A 17,182-nucleotide genomic window follows, 5' to 3' on the forward strand; every position below is an offset into this window, starting at 1 on the left:
GAGGAAGGGTTAATTCAATTCAAACCCACCCCAGTGCTGCTAGCTTACTACCTCTCCATTAGCCAATCCAATATCCTCCTCCATAATCCTTTTTGCGAGGCAAGAAATGCTGTTAAGTCCCCACAAGATTGCTTTGTGAGACCTAAACAAATGGCCAAACATGCCGAAATTGTGCATTTCAGAGACGAAATAGGATTAGTATGCCACAGTTGTAGAACGCATGCTTTCCAATGCAAAGGGGAGGGGACTGGTGGCATTATGCAATGCACGCTTCAATTAGATTGGGAGAGAAAGAGTCACAAGGAGGGAAAAAAATACCCTCTCTTTTTCCAGCGTCTCCTAATTTAATCTCTGATGAGTATTTTGGAATACAGCAGACAACAAGTGCAAGCCAGTTTTACTCTCTGTCTCTCTGTCTCTCTCTCTTTTTATATATATATATATATATATATATATGCATTTTAATGCTTCACATCACTTTCAGATTTGCATTGTTTTTCTGCAGCCACAAATCCCCACAGACCAGTTTGGTCCTTTAAAACAAGAAGCATGTCAGTAACATGATGCGCACCTGAAATGATGTTTCTTTGGAATAAATATGAAGGCATGCACTTACTTTTGAAAAAGGTTTACTAGATGCAATGGAATTTACTCCAAAGTTAACATGCCCAAGACCCAGCAGCCAGTGACACTATGATATTATGAAAGGCGTTATGCGTTATGTAAATTGGAGCCAGTGTGGTTTGAGCACTGGATGGTGTAGTGGTTTGAACACTGGATAATGACTCTGTGGAGATCAGGGTTCAAGTCCAGGCTCAGCCAGGTAAACTTTGGGCAAGTCACACTCTCTCAGCCTCAGAGGGAGGTGAGGGCAAACCCCCTTATAAGGAACCTGCCAAGAAAATTAGAACGAGACTCACTCTAGGGTTGCCACAAGTCAGAAATGAATTGAAGGCACAGGGAAACAACAAACAGGGATACAGTATTGGAAACAGTATCATTTCATCAGATGGGAAAGGATACTGTTTCCAATATTGTATCCCTGTTTGTTGCTGCCCTGTGCCTTCCATTCATTGCTGACTTGTGGCAACCCTAAAGCATAGATTGTTTCAATTCAAACAAGCACCATTTTCAAGTTTGCAGTATGCCTCCAAATAACCTGTTGACTGATGGCGACCCCAGGAATTTCACAGGGTTTTGCTTAGGCAAGGCATAGCCACAGAGGTGATTTTTGCCAGTCCCTTCCTCTAAGAGACATCCCACAGCGCCAGGAGTTCCTTCTCGGTCTCCCATCCAAGTACTAACCAGGGCTGACCCTGCTTAGCTCTCAAGATGGGTCCAGAATCTGGGTGCCTTTAGGGCAGGCAATCCAAGGCACAACTTAAAGCTTTCCCCTCTCAAACTAAAACAGTTTAAAGGTGCCACAACAAACTCCCATTCCCAGAATTCCAGCGTATGGAGCCAGGGGCAGTTGAAGTGGGATCAAACCAGATTAGTGCCACAGTGCAGATGGGAGTCCCTCACACTTTTTGACCTCCTCTAAACAAAAGAAACCTCAATGGGAAAGTTAAAGAAAAGAAGTGACTTGGTGAGAAGCAAATCGGAGGGGGGGGGGGAGAGGAAAGAGCAGGTGGAAATGATTTTTCTCTTGGCTAAGATCCTTTCTCAAGGATCTTAATTTAATAAAATTCATTAAATTATTTAATAAAATTCAATAAAATTATTTAATAAAGTTGAATAAAATATTAAATTAAAAATTAATAAATTCATAAATTAAATTGTTAAATTAAATTATTACATAAAATTATTCAATTAATAATTTAATGTAATAATTTAATTTAACAATTTTATTTTACATTTTCACTTAATAACTTTATTTAAATTTGATAATTAAAATTTAATAACTTGATTACAGACACGTTTTTTTTAACCCAGTGAAAAACCCTTACGTTGGGCAAGTCACACTCTCTCAGCCTCAGGGGCAGCTCCTCTGAGCAAATCTGGAAATGACAGGGCTGCCCTAAATGGGAAAGAACTTGAAGGCAGACAACACACAACTTGACACACAATACACACACACACTTACCCAGCCTTCAGTGACCCTCTCCAGTGGGCTCAAAGGGGGATCCTTTTAGGACAAGAAAAGAAAACCCAACGTTGGTGGCGATCAGACTCCCAGAATGGCTTTGCCAACAAAGTCCTCCAAGAGGGCTCCCTTCGCGATCTAGGCGTCTCAAAGGCAGCACGAGGGTCTCTAAGCAGGACTGCGAAGTCTCTAGCTGGGAGCTCCGGAGTGAATGAGTGACTATAGAAGCCGCACCGCCCAGAGAAAGGCTCATTAGCGAAGCAGAGCAGAGCTGGGCGGATCCTAAAGGAACGCACAGGCCCCGCCCCCTGAGGAAGGCAGAGGAGGGGGCGGGGCCTGGGAGCAGGTAAAGGGCCCCGCCCAGGGAGGTCCTGCTCCTCAAGCCCCCCCCCCCAACACACACACACACACACTCTGCACAGAGAAGCCAGGGAACTTCTGCAGCCTCATAATAAACCAAGGAGATTTTTGGCATCCATGCAATAATCCAAGGAGGGCTTTTTTTCCATCCCATAATAATAAACCAGGGAATCCCTGCCTCCATACAAGGGAGTTTTTGCAACCACACAATAATCCAAGGAGGGTTTTTTTTTTAATTTATTTTGCATCCACTTAATAAACCAGGGAATTCCTGTCTCCATACAAAGGAATTTCTGCATCCACATAATAATCCAAGGAGGGTTTGTTTTTGTTTTTTTGCATCCATGCAATAATCCAAGAAGGTATTTTTTGCATCCACACAATAAACCAGGGAATTTCTACATCCCTATAATAAACCAAGGAATTTCTGAATCCACCCAATAGTCCAGGAGTTTTTGCATCCACACACTAAACCAGGGAATTTCTGCATCCATACAAAAAAATTTCTGCACCCACACAATCATCCAAGGAGTTTTTGCATCCACAGAACAAACCAGGGAGTTTCTGCAGCCACACTACCTCCACACAGGGGAATGACTACATCCTCACAATAATCCAGAGGGTTTCTGCATCCACACAATAATCCAGTGAGTTTCTGCATCCACATTACATCCACACAATAGAGTTACTGCACCCACACAATAATCCAGCGAGTTTCTGCATTCACATAACAAACCAGAGAGTTTCTCCATCCACATTACACCCCCCCCCCCCCAGAGAGTTACTACATCCACACAATAATCCAGGGGGGGTTCTGCATCCACACTGCATCTGCACAAGGGTGTTTCTGCATCCATACAATAATCCAGGGAGTTTCCGCATCCACCTTGCAGAAGCAGTCCAGGTTGACACTGCTTTAACTGCCATGGCAGAATGCTATGGAATTCTGGGAACTGCAGTGGGACATTTAGCCGTCTCTGTAAGAACCCTCTGATACCACAAGAAACTACAAATCCCAGGATTCCATAGCATTGAGAAATGGCTATTAAAATGGTGTCAACCAGAATTATTCAACCTGGAAGGGCTTGCTTCACCGGAGTGTATTCAGATATAAATGCCAAGTTGGTTACCCAGCATGCTGTGATTATTTAAGTGTTAGACTAGGACTCCAGAAGAGCAAGACTTGATCCCTGCTTGGCCACGAAAACCCAGCCTCAGAGGATGGCAAAGGCAAACCCCCACTGAAGAAACTGGCCAAGAAAACCCTCTATAGGTTTGTATAAGTCAGGAATAATTTGAAGGCATACAACAAGTGCCACTGAGTCAAACAGCTCTCTTCTACCTTGCCTCCCCGAAAGGGTGTGCAAGGTCGCAACCCTATCTTACAGATATTTACTGAGCATCACACCCAACCAAATCCAATAAGATATGTGTGCTTTTGTCAATGTTAAGGCGAACCCATCATGGACTTTTCTTGGCAAGTTTCTTCAGAGAGATTACCATTGCCATCCTCTGAGGCTCAAGAGAGTGTGACTTGCCCAAGATCACCCAGTGGGTTTTACTTGGCTGAACCAGGTATTTGCCTTCTGTTGGTGTGTGGTGACCCCAAGAATTTGTCATGGGTTTTTCCATAGGCTTTGCCAGTCCCTTCCTCTGAGATACAACCTACAGCACTTGGTATTTGTTGGCAGTCTCCCATCTAAATGTTAACCAGGGCTGACCTCTTAGCTTCCAAGATGAGGTGGGATCTGGCACCTTTAGGGTATTGAGGCCCTAATCCCATTCACAATTACATGGGAGTAGCCATTCTAAAGTGTTGAAGCCCTAGTGGTGTAGTGGTTTGAGTGTTAGTCTAGGGCTCTAACAGACTCAGGTTCAAATCCCTGCTCAGCTACAGAAATCCACTGACAAATCACACTTTCTCCACCTCAGCTGAAGGCAGTTGCAAACCCCTCTGAAGAAAGCTTGCCCCCCCAAACCCATGATAGTTTAATCTAAGTCAAATAGGCCTTGGAGGCACACAACAGCAAGCCCTCTTCAGCTCAAACAGTGTTGTTACAATCTAAGGAAAGCTTGCAGCCTGACCCACTGTAGGCTTATATAGAAGTCCCTATATAGAAGTCCCTTACAGATGGAGAGATGGAGGGAGGCACTGAGTCTTACTGATCTCAAAGAGATGTACTTTTGAGCAGGCAGGCATGAGGCTAAAGTTGCAAACCTGCCCTTAGGAAGTTAAGTCCCAATGGAAGAGAGTGGAGTTGTTATCGTTTTCTGTGTAACAGCCCACCGAGGAAGAAGTGTAGGCTTCATCAGAGCAGTCTGCAGCATCTTGAAGCCAGAGAGATCCATTTTAGTTGGACGCTGAAACCCCCATTGTTGTCAATGGAAAAAAACAAGGAAATCATTTCCAAAGACAGGATTTCTCTCCATGCCTGCCCTCATCCCCATATTATTTCAAGGCTAATCCTTTGTGTCATGATTTCCAAATACATGTCAATTTTAGCTTCCAGCAGCGGCAAGCGAGTCTTTGAAAGCAGAACTTCAGAGTAATTGAGATCAGCCATGGAGCATTCATAATATTTTAAGCGGTACAGCCCCCTCCTGCAAGTTCTCAAGCTCCTTTGCTCTCACTGGCACATGGCTCCAGTCCAATTCACATCTCCCAGTGACTGATTCCTTCGGCCAGATGCCAATGTTCCAAACAGTTGTAAAGGGTTACATCTGAACCAGGGTTCAGGACCAGAACCTGCTGCTGTGAATTCTAGGATTCTATCTTGGAAAAAGAAAATGAATGAATGATACCAATCATGTACAGAGTATTTTCTGCTGATTTCTACGAAACCATCCATAAACACCAAATCAAGATTTCAGGGTCATGTTACAGGCTTAAAGTCATGCTTCCAAGGTGACATGAACTGCAGCACCCAGCCATACTTTCAAAAGCTCTGAATGTTCAGTGTTTCTCTAGCCTCTCCTACAAATCATTCTGATAACATCCAGGGGTTACTCACACTATTATAAACCAGTTTGCAAACTTGTTTAAAAGGGGGTCACTCACAGCCATTTTTCTTGACCTGAATTCAAGGGGGGGGGCACAAATCCCTCATAACCCAGTTTTTTCAAGATTGAGGTTTTCCCTTGTTTCTTTTCCAAAACACCAGGTTTTACCAGGGTGCCGCCAATGGGAACTTGCTCCAAGTACCACTGAGACCATCCAGGAGGGAGGGGATAATGTGCAGGGGAAGATCATGCCCACTACTTTGCTTTCTCCCTGCCAGCCAAGAGCCATTGTTTTTCCCTCTTGGCATTCAATTGCAGGAGTAAAAAGAGCAGCTTCAGAAATGCAGTGGATTCAGACTTGCTGCACTTTGGAAAGTGGTCTCTTTAAAGCACAGCCTGGCCGTTTCCCTCTTCTGCCAGTGATTTAGTCCCTTTATCTGCACTGATGTCTGATTCCCAGAGCTCACCAAAGCCAGGGAGAGGGTTCTCCTGAGAACATCATTAGGCAGTGTGTTTTGAAAACAACAACTAAAATTTGATAGCTTATGGACATATTTGCGATTGCATGGACACCATAGACTGCGCCTTTAAATACTCATGCCATCAGTATGACAAAGGTCAGTGTGATTTGCTTGACATTTTTTAAAAACTGTATCAGTGGGACTATGACATAGATGTGCATCATTTGATTTACAGTATTTTTTTTAAAAAAATGAGAACGATCAAAATGCAGCTCCATTTTAAATCAATACAAATGGTAATGTGAACTTCATCAGGGTTAAATTGCCACACCGAGATTCAGTCGGGGTAAACATAGTGGGAACTGATTCCATATTGAATATTGAATCTCCCCGGAACTACTCATCACAAAAACGCTAGTGTGAATGAACCCCCAGTCAGCTATAGCCCTTTCATTGAAGACTCACCTTTTATATCATGCAGAAGGGTAAGGGCAAGGCTGAGGAACATGTTGCCATCTGGACTACAACTCCCATAATCCTTCACCATTGTGTGTGTTGGCTGAAGTTGACAACAAGATCTGCAGGAACACATCCTTCCTCAAACTAGAGTTAATGTCTTGTTTTGTACTAATACAGTGTTTGGATAGGGCAGTTAGTAAATAAGGCAGTTAGTACATAAGATGCATGATTAATTTGAGCAATGGCGATCTAGAGAGGTCATAAAACTGGTTCAGGTCCTGAAACCACAGGCTCCTTTATCACATAATATTTGGAGCATCTCTAATTTTGCCCCTTCATGTGCTATCTTGTTAAATATGAAATGAGTGCAGAAACGAAGCCATGAAAATAAATGAGGCATGTTCGGCCAAAACTTTGGAGTCCAGATTTCTTTCTTGAAAATGGAAACACTAGATGTGGGCATGGCAGTAGTGCTGAGTGTCATTATTGCTGACCTTAGCTACACTGTGGCTAATTATAAGTGTATGTGTGTCTCTCTCTTGTGTGTTGTGTATCTTCAATTCATTTCCATCTCAGAGTAACCATTACATGAAGCTATCATGGAGTTTTCTTGCCAATATAAGGTTTGCCATTGTCTTCCTCTGAGGCTGAGAGGATATGACTTATCCAATGAGATTCTATGACCAAATGGGGACACAAACTGTGGCCTCACCCGTGCTCATTTACTTTGGTGTAAGAACCATTTTGCTTAGTAGGTTTTATGTCTAAATAAACAGTGCAAAGTGCTGTACCATTATCCAGGACAAACAAATGGGGAATAGTCCTTTTAAAAGCACTCAAACTGCACATTATTTTACTAAGTAGCAAAATGAATGAACTCTGCACATGGTCAGAGGCAAATCCATCCTTGATTGATCCCTCCAGTATGGGACAAAGTATTGGAAACAGGTACTGGAGGTCAACTCTGGGGAGGCCTAACTCAGCTTAAAGTTAGTAGGAAAAGAGAAGGGGAGATGCAGTAATCACTATCAGCCTCCGGTGTTCTAATAATAATAATAATAATAATAATAATAATAATAATCCTGCCTCTTCCAGAGGATCGAGGCGGGTAACAACAGAAATCAAATACAATTTATATAAACAAGTTATCAAAATATTCCCTCAATCCCCCAGCCCTCCAACCCTTCCCCTCCTCAATTAAAATAAATTAAACTATAAATTAAAAAAGAATGATAGTATAAGACATTTTAAAATAACAGTGGGAGAGGGTAATTTTTTGAGCGGGCGGTAATCCTACTCTAGTAGGAGATCAGTCTGGTTATATCTGTGGTTACACTCAAACTTTAAATCAGAAATCTAGTTCATAGCACAATTATGACAGCTGTCTTCCTCTCAAGAGTAAAATGTCTATTTTGGTTTGCCAATGAAGTGTTAACATTACTGAAGTATGCTAGAGAAGATGCCTTTCCATCTTCCCAAAGCTTGGTTCACTTTGCTACAGTACTTTAGTTTGTCCCTTTATCATTGCCTGTCTCAACAGTATGGGACAAATTACTTATTCATGAAAAAGAAAGTTTGAGAAAAATTAAACCTCGTGTGTGTGTGTTTCTCTTCTTCTTCTTCACTGTTACCAAGATAGTACAGTATTATAGAGTGAAGCCTTCATAGCACCACTCCAATTAAAGGCCATAACAAGAATGTGTTTTTATTTTCTCACCTTAAAAAGATATCTCTATATCTCATACTTCTGGCCGTGTCGATCCATTCAGATGAACAGCAAGTGTGCCGTACTTTACAGCCCAGTAGATGTCACTGCACAGTGAAACGAGGGTTGCTATAACATAAATCTGTGGTTGTAGAGCTGGTCAAATGTACGTAAAATCTGGTTTTTGTTTTAAAGTGCCTTTTTTTTAGATCATAATGGTCATTTATTTTAAAGTGCCTTTTTTATCTGTTTAACACTTTAAGTTTGCATGGAATGAAGTAGCATCATGCAAGAGGAAAGAATAAGATTCTTTAAGCGTTTCTTATCAACCTGAGACTCTTTGGCAATACGACATCATTAACATCAATAGTCCCTCAGTCATTTCCCAACATTATTCTACTTTGCCAATGATAAAACCATGTAAAAGAAAGAAAACCAGCCATGTAATGTAGGCAGGGCTCACGGGGTTAGAGGACCAGGACTCTGATCAGCAAGGATGTTGCCATCCTGCCAGCTCAGACTTCCTGCTTCTTTGGAGCTTAGCCTATCCCTGTTGTAAAGCAAAGTATTTGGATGTGGCTTAGGGTTGGATTTACAATTAGGCCCCATTGGCTTTGCAAAGGAGCTGCTAGAACCGTACTTTGAGAAAATATTTTCCTCTAATGGTGGGAAAAGACTATCACATAACACTATGTTGTGTTGTGATATTTTGAGTAAGAAAAAAAACAAAGGTGCCAGTTTGACTATTCAGATTTGTCCCCCCACACACACACCAATCACCCATATTTTACTCCTACCTCTCCCCAGTGTAAATCATCCGTATATTAACACAAAACCACCCAGCTGCTGTTTGGTTTTCCTGCCATGGGTTTTATTGCAGTAGGCAAAAGGATGGATTTCTAATAAATGCAAATAGATAAACTACCTCTGCCCATTTACTTTGGTGTAAGAACCATTTTGCTTAGTAGAGCATATGTCCAAATAAACAGCCCAAGTGTTGTACCATTATCCAAGATAAGCAAATGTGGAATAGTCCTTCTAAAAGGATTTTGTCATTTAAAAATATATATATTTGGAACTACTTTCCAGAAATCTAAGAGCTGTCTCAAGCATCTGTCTGCTTCAGTAAACTTCTCTATATATATATATCTAGTCTTTTCTTTTGCTATCTCCCAACTGCTCCTTCCTGTGGAATGGGGGTCAGGGGAGAAAAATTAGTTTTTTCTGGAAGCTGATAAAGATTTATAATACCAGCATATCAAGTTTGCTGCACCAAAAACAATAAAGCCCATCATGCTTTAAATGCTAATAACTGGCCCCTATTTGACTGGGTACCTTGTTCTGTCGCATTTTGCCCTTATTTGTTCAGAGCATTTATGTATTCCCTCTCGGGGAACCAGGACCTCCAAGGCAGTGGAATTCCAAATTCCAAGTCCCATATCAGCCAAACAGCCCAGAAAGATTCTATGATCATTAGTACTGAATGCTGCCAAAAGATCCAACAGAACCAACAGGGATTTAGTACATTTATATACTGTATATGCTCATGTATACGTCTAGAAATTTAGGTTAAAAAAATTACCCCAAAAACCTGAGTTGACCTATCCACAGGTCAATTATAAGTACTGTCTCTTAATTTTTATTTTTTTAAAAAAGGAATGATCCCCGATGAAAGGCAAGAATATAATCTGTCCTGGAAGCACCAACCCACCCACCCCCTGCATCCATCCAAACTTTAGTGTCAGCACATAAAATTATATCCACTGGAATTTTGTAAGAACTTTGGTATTGTTTTCTTTTGCTTCATCCTTTAGATTGTTGGCTATATGCCCCTACGTTTTACCCTCGACTTATCCATGGGTCTTATCAAAATCCATAATTTTGGCCCCAAAACTTTCCCTCGATTTATACATGAAGTCAACTTATAGTTGAATATATACAGTAGGTTTCATCATAGATCAGCCTCCAAAGCAACCAATACTATTTCTGTTCCATAATCTGCCCTGAGTCCAGACTGGAATAGATGCAGGTAGTTCATTTTATTGAAGAAAGCCTGGGGTTGTGCTTTCTTGAATGACACTGATTCCATTCCTTTCTTATGGGTCTATTTCATTGGTTTCAATGCTTCTTATACAGGCAGCTCTGTACAAAACAAAAGAAAAACAGAACTAATATCTCTGCAATTTATGTTTCTCCTCCCCCCCCCCCAAAAAAAAAAAAAAAAAAAACCCAAACTCGAGTTACACTACTGGGTAACTTTAAATCTTGGAGAAGGAAACTGTGAGACTCCATTCACTGGTTAAACATCAAAAGGCATTATAAGGCTTGTTTTTCCACACACAAAAATTGGGCTGCAGTTTTTGCTTTATAGTTCATGTTCCTACAAGAACTGGAAAATTAGTTTTTAAAAATGAAAGTTAGAAATCAAGGCTATTTAATAGCAAGATGAGAATCTGAGTGAAATCCAGACCACTAGGTAGCATATTAACTTAACTAGGACTGAAAAAAATATGACTTGAACCCCCCCCCTTTCCCCCCCACAGAAACATGCACAGATGATTTTTCTATGAAATGTCATGAAATGCTGTTGTTGTGTGCCTTCAAATCATTTCTGACTTAAGGCAAACCTATCGTGGGGTTTTCTTAGGAAGATTTGTCCAGAGGGTGTTTGGGTTTGCCCTATGGGCCTGAGAGTGTGCAACTTACCCAAGGTCACCCAGTGGGTTTCCATGGGCAAGCAGGGATTTGAACCCTGGTCTCCAGAGCCATAGTCCAGTGCTCAAACCACTACACCACACTGTCTCTCTCATGAAATTTTACCTATTTATAAATATGATTTATACTGATAGTTCTTTTAAAGTAGAGATTGAAATGAACCAAACCTTCCTCTACAGTTATCATGCATTTCCATAAAAAGTTATTTCCAATGTCTTCCTATTATTTTACATTACTGAATATAGTTTGCCTTTAGCCATAACGTTATACACACATGCACACACACACATACTATATATGTGTGTGTGTTCAGTCCTAGCTCCATTAATATAGAAATTCTGTTGTTTTCATAGGGAGCCACTTGTGACCTGTTGGGTATTAAATCATGCCTTAGGTCTCAAACACACAGCAGAAATAATCCAGTTTGAGACCGCTTTAACTGTCCTTTGGCTCAGTGCTAGGGAATCTTGGGATTGTAGTTTGTTGTGGCACCAGAGTTCTCTGACAGAGGAGACTAAATGTCTTGCAGAACTACAGTTCTCCCCAGAATTTCCTAGTTTTGAGCCAGGGCAGCTAAAGCCGTCTCACACTGGATTATTTCTGCTGTGTGTTTTGGACCTTAGGCTATTATTATTACTGTCCCAGTACAGGGACGCAAGGTGGCTTTTTACTTCTTCTTTTTGTAGTGTGAAATGAGTAAAGAAAGGTTTCTGGATTAGAGATGTGAATGACTGGGAAAGATACGGGTTGAGGTGGAGACATTTCCACCTGCTACCCAGGTTTTTACATTTCTAATGAATGCACACATGGATGTGGATTACTCCTTGCTGTTTGTATGGATTTCTCCTCTGAAAATATCTGAATCGTCTATTATCCCTTCTGTTGTAAGCCGCCTGGATTCCCAGTGATTGGGCGGCTTATAAATAAATCCTATTATTATTATTATTATTATTATTATTATTATGCTGGCTGAGATGTGAGATAATGCACAATTGTCACGTGTCCACTTCATACAAGTCACAATGTGAAGCTGCAGTGGCCATACATGAGTGAACAAGCTTTGTGTAGATGCCATTTTGGCATGCTTAATCTCACATCCAAATATTTTACAGTTAAAATGGGAGAATTTTTAAGGCTCCACTTCTCAGAAGCTATGCTGTGACCTCCATCTAGAACAAATATAATTTTGAAGCAAACATACACCAATATTTTCTCCTTTGGACAACACGGATTATTCAAACCAGCTGCATCCTTTTTTAAAAAGAAGATGGGCCAAATCAGAGATTAAAATGTGATAGAGAGAGAGAGAGGATTTATTTCATTCCTTAAAATTAATAGGCTGTGTACCTAAACTTTCCATATAATCATATTCCTTTATGTGGGTGCCATAAATCAACAAGATGACATCAAGAATCTTAATGGGCTATATTTGTGTGCCCCCTTTTGCTCACAAATTTAAGGCTTAAAGTCTTTAGATGTCATCTTGTTGATGTATTGCTCCCACATAAAGGAATATGATTATTTGGAAAATCCAAGTATAATCTTGATAATCTGGACATTTCAATTTTATTTGGTATCCATAAATGCAGAAACAAGAAAAGATATGGCTTGTGAATGGAATGAAATTGTGATTTTTTTAAAAGGATATAATTCTAATGACAAAGTCTTAATAGGCGCCAAGAAAAGGCAACCCCTTTCCACTTACCTTTCCCCAGATGCACATTATATGAAATCTGATGTGCAAACTCCCCTGAGATGAATGGAAGCTGTGCACCACTGAATTAATACAGCTGTGTAGCTAGCTCTGAATATGTTCTTTAAAATCACTAAGATTTTTGCAAGATAGCTTCTTAATGGACTTCCTAATGGAGCATGATCCCTTTTTAAAAAATAGTTTGTTGGGGGTAATCCAAGCAGTACAGGCATTAGACATAGGAGAATTGTTTTTGTTGTTTTTAAACACCTCTTATCAAAATATAGTAAGCTTTCCACAAAATTCTTCATTTTGAATAGCAGAAGGAGCATCATTAAAAAAAAAACCAAACCATCATCTTTATTATGTATTTGTTTAGCCAAGAATAGCTGCATTAAATGCAAGGAAGGAAGCCATATGAATGACATTATAAAAATAAATAAATAATTTTTTTTATTTATATACCGCCCTTCCTATGATCAGGGCGGTGTACAACAAGTTAAAACAATACAGATACATACATTAACAATTCAATACAATAAAACTGTTAAAACCAATACTAAAACTCCATCAACCAGCTACCATTGCTGTCAGAGGGGGGGAAGACTAGCTGGAACTGTCAGGGAATGCTAGTCGGAACAGGAAGGTTTTTAGTTCCTTCCTGAACTGGGCCAGGGAGGTGGCCGAGCGGAGCTCTGTGGACAGCGTATTCCAGAGGGTCGGGGCAATGATGGTATATGACCTCCTTGATTGTATTGATATATTGTCTGCATAGCAGAGTGAGGTGTGACCTAGGCAAAGTTTGGAAAACAAATACTTTTTGAACTACACCATCCAGATTCCCAAGACAGCATAGCTATGTTGGCTGCAGGATTCTGGAAAAAGTAATCCAACATAACTTTTCCAAGCTCTAGAATGCAGTCAGTTTATTTAAACATCCATACTAAATAAATTCTTCTCCGTCCTAGTTTCAGATTGTGCTGTATGTGTGCCATCCACTACCATCTATAAAGTTGCTTATACAACTTGGTTAATGAAGTAGATGTGTCCTGGGCATTACTTCTTTACAAGAATATTAGGTACTAGAGGCAGAAATTATATGGAGCAAATAGGATTAGGTTCCTGCACCACATACATACACACACACACACACACACACACACACGTTCAATATGTTTTTATCTAAAACTAACAATATGCACATGTGAAATGAAGCAATCAGGTCAGATAAGCCTTGCAACAGTAAACAGAAACATTTTGAACCTTCCCAATACCACTTCAAGGTTTCTTCCAAAATGTATCTGGGTTATTATTTTTTCTTTCACCAGTATCCACTTTTCTTATGATTTCCATTTTTGTGGCCAAACAATTAGATCTGTGCTTCTTTATAGCATTCTGGTGGATAGCTGATGAGGCAAGCCTATCTGCTTTCACCTGTTCTCTCTGCTCATGCATGCTGAAGGCAGCAGCTGGTTACCTTGCCTCTTCTAAGCAGCCACACACAGCTACAGTAGGATTGGCTAGAGAGTATCCCATGCTTTCCCAGCTCAAGCATTATTGTATTTGTTGTCACAGATATGCTACTCAAACCTGACAATGAAAGTCTGTGTTTCAGCCAGCTCCTTTCATTACCCTCTCAGTGCTAATGCTGCTAAAACCCTTCCAGCTTGTTTGATGACAAAAGAAAACGGAGGGTTGGTCAAAAAGGTGAGGAGAAATTAGAATTTGTAAAAAGAAGCTTCTTTGTTAGAGGCTATGTTAACTGAGGCGGGTTACACACCGCCACTTCCGACGAGCTCCGTGCGTGCTAGGGTTACGAAGGGGCGTCCTAGGGTTAGGAAGAGTCGCCCCTTCCTAACCCACCCCGGCCCCAACATCCGCAGAGCACATGGGTGCCGCCATTTTGATGTCTTGGACACTGTGCGTCCAGATGTGTCATGGAGGAAGTGACGCCGCAAGGGCGCACTCCGCCTCTCGCAGCGCCACTTCCGCGTTTTGAAAAGGAGCGCCATTTTGGCACTCCTTTTTTGCTGTGGAGGGAAGCCTCACGGTCTGGCCGCTGGGGCTTCCCTCCACAATGAATGGCGGCTGGAAAACGGCCCCTAGAGGGCCATCTGTAACCCGCCTGAGGTACAAGTACAGTGGACCCTTGTTATCTGCTAGGGTTTGGTTCTAGGAACCCCCGTGAATAACAAAATCCGTATATGCTCAAGTCCCATTAAATACAATGGCAAAGCAAAATAGTGTCCCTTATATAAAATGGAAAAATCAAGGTTTGATGCTTGAAATTTATACTTTTTTTGAATATTTTCAAGCCATGGATGCTTGAATAAAAAATGTGTGTATAAGGAGGGCCAACTGTAATTCTTTCTTGTAGAAGACATTTTGTAATCCCTCTTGTAAATCTATGCCTTTTCCTTAAAAAAAAAAAAGAAATATTCAAAAAGCATAAAATCTGGTAAATTATTTATCTGATATTGATTCTTAAATTTAGTTCTTAATCAGCTTTTAGACTAAAAAGTATTCGGTGTCTTTTCCTTATTCCAGCTCTTTGGAAGCACCTTTGCCATCTTCAAGTGTTAGAAACAGAGGAAAGCTTGCTTTTATTACTGATTCTGGAAGTAATCCATTTAGAGAACAATATCATATGTAAAAGCCTCAGTCCCAAGTGTTCAGGACAGATAGATCACACAAAGATCAGGTATCATGCTCCCATAGTAGCTTCTGTAACACCAACAATGTGCTATCATGTTCTGTAGCAGCTGCAACTGCTGTGTCAACAGTCCCATACAAAGCGCCTTGCAACAGTTTTAAAGGCACTTGCCTTGGCATGGAGGTCAGGAAAGGAGTTTGCTTATATTTGGGCTTATTTCATTCCTACATGCAAGGAAAAAATAGTTTAAGCATTGCACCACCTTCCATCTTATTCAAGATAATGCTAACATAGGCCCTTATCACATGAGGGACTTACCGCATGGTAATCATAGCCCAAACATTGCACAAATGCTCTAGAGGCACAGAGGTGAGATTGTCCGTTGTGCTTCTGAAACATCACTGAAGCACTCTCATTGTTCTTCCATCGACTAATCATTAACAGAATATCCATTTTTGTAATAATGGGATCTTCGAGCTGCCAAGCCCGTTCAGGAAAAGCCATGGCAATGACGGCCCTAAAAATTGTGAAACCTTCTAGCCAATTGTCAAAATTTGCATTCAACAGGAGGGGCAAGGGTAACCTTCTTTTTTCCTCTGGAGGAGGTGACCGCCAAAGCTGCTTGACCTGTTGGAGGAACCAAACCAAAGACATCCACAAAACAGCCCCTGAGAATCAGTTTCCTGGTTTTGCAAGGTAGATGAGAGCCAGGAGGGCGCTCTCCAGGTGCACAAACTGGAAACCTTTGTGCTTCTTGGTCAACCCAAACCCCCTGAAGACTGGGTCGCCAGGTATGACGTTTGATGGCCCAATGCGGCAGGCCTGGGGCCACGGCATGTTCAACCCAAAAGCCATCTCTGCCTGCAGGTAAAGGTGGGTTGACAGCATTGAGAGCATATTGAGCAGCTTGTGAGGAATGAACCCGTCGATGTCTTTTCTTGGCTCTGCGTCCCTTTTTGTGCTGTCTACGTCTGTTGTCACCATCTATGTTGTCGATCATCTCACCGTCCGAACTGGAAGCTGACAAGGACGTCGAGCTGGAACTGGATGAAGACAAGACTCTCGAAGGCCTAACTGGCACAGGCATCCTGTCACAAGCAACTGAATGTACTTGGCTAGAATCTGTAGCTCCAGGAGAACTGGGGACTGTCAGAATTGAAGTAGATTCTGGAACACTTGATTGGCAGGGCAAAGTGGCTTTAGCAATCAGCTCAGCAATGGAACGCAACAGCTCCAACATCGCTGCTTGGGACAAACAAGGAGCAGCTGGAGCTGACCCAACACAGGAAGATCCGGATGTAGAAACAGTTCTGGAACCTACACCCGGCATACTTCCAGTTCCAGAGGAGGATGTGGAAATGGAATCCAAGGCCGGGATAGGCTGAATTCTCCTGGCATGACCAGATGGAATTTGTGTAGACAAGGCAGGGGATGCCTTGTGTCACCCCAATTTATTGGGCATGATGAAAAAAACACAGTAAGCAAATTGCCAGTCAAAATAGAGAGCAGAAAATTAAACAGGTGGCTGAGAGAGTGTTACCAGTCTTAAAATTGCAAACAGATACAAGCAAAAGGGGGCCCCAACAAAATTGACCCAGAAGGGGAACCAACAAGATAGGGACTGGAAACCCCAAATAAGCCAAAAACAGACAAAACACAGGGTGTTATGGCACAAGCCGCACACTCACCAAAACAAAATTTGGCAATGGCAAAATGCAGGGAGGGAAGAACAGCAGGAAAAGTAGTCACTAGCTGGGCCCGAAATTATGGAGCCCAGCCCAAAATGGCAGCCGCGTCGACTCTCTCTCCCCCAAGGCTGCAAAAAAGGTGGGGCGGGGGCAGGTAGCCCCCCGACCTGGCAATGCAGGGCTGCAGAGGACCCGTGGTTCAAGGCGGGGAGGAGGGGGCAAACCCTTTATGCTGGCCTTCCCAAAACTCAGCTCTGCTCCGCAGCAGAGCTGACCAGAATGGTGCCGGTAAGGACGCCGCATGGCCTATATATAGGCCACTGGCAAAGGTGGGGGCCGAAAGGGGAGTCGCTCCACCCCCA

General features: G+C 41.8%; 1 protein-coding gene across 2 annotated transcripts in view; it reads right to left on the reverse strand.

Annotated features, from left to right (window-relative positions):
- Nucleotides 1–2,274, reverse strand: part of SEMA3C (semaphorin 3C) — a 171,148-nt gene extending 168,874 nt beyond the window's left edge. For both annotated transcript variants that reach the window (XM_089524625.1, XM_089524624.1), the window contains exon 1: nt 2,087–2,274. The gene's annotated coding sequence lies outside the window, so the exon portion shown is untranslated. The remainder of the gene's footprint in view (nt 1–2,086) is intronic.
- Nucleotides 2,275–17,182: the final 14,908 nt, after the last annotated feature.

This window comes from Sceloporus occidentalis, unplaced genomic scaffold, assembly GCF_023333645.1.
Source record: "Sceloporus occidentalis isolate IW3139 unplaced genomic scaffold, rSceOcc1.0.p SCAF_5, whole genome shotgun sequence".
In the NCBI taxonomy this organism is placed as follows: Eukaryota; Metazoa; Chordata; class Lepidosauria; order Squamata; family Phrynosomatidae; genus Sceloporus; species Sceloporus occidentalis.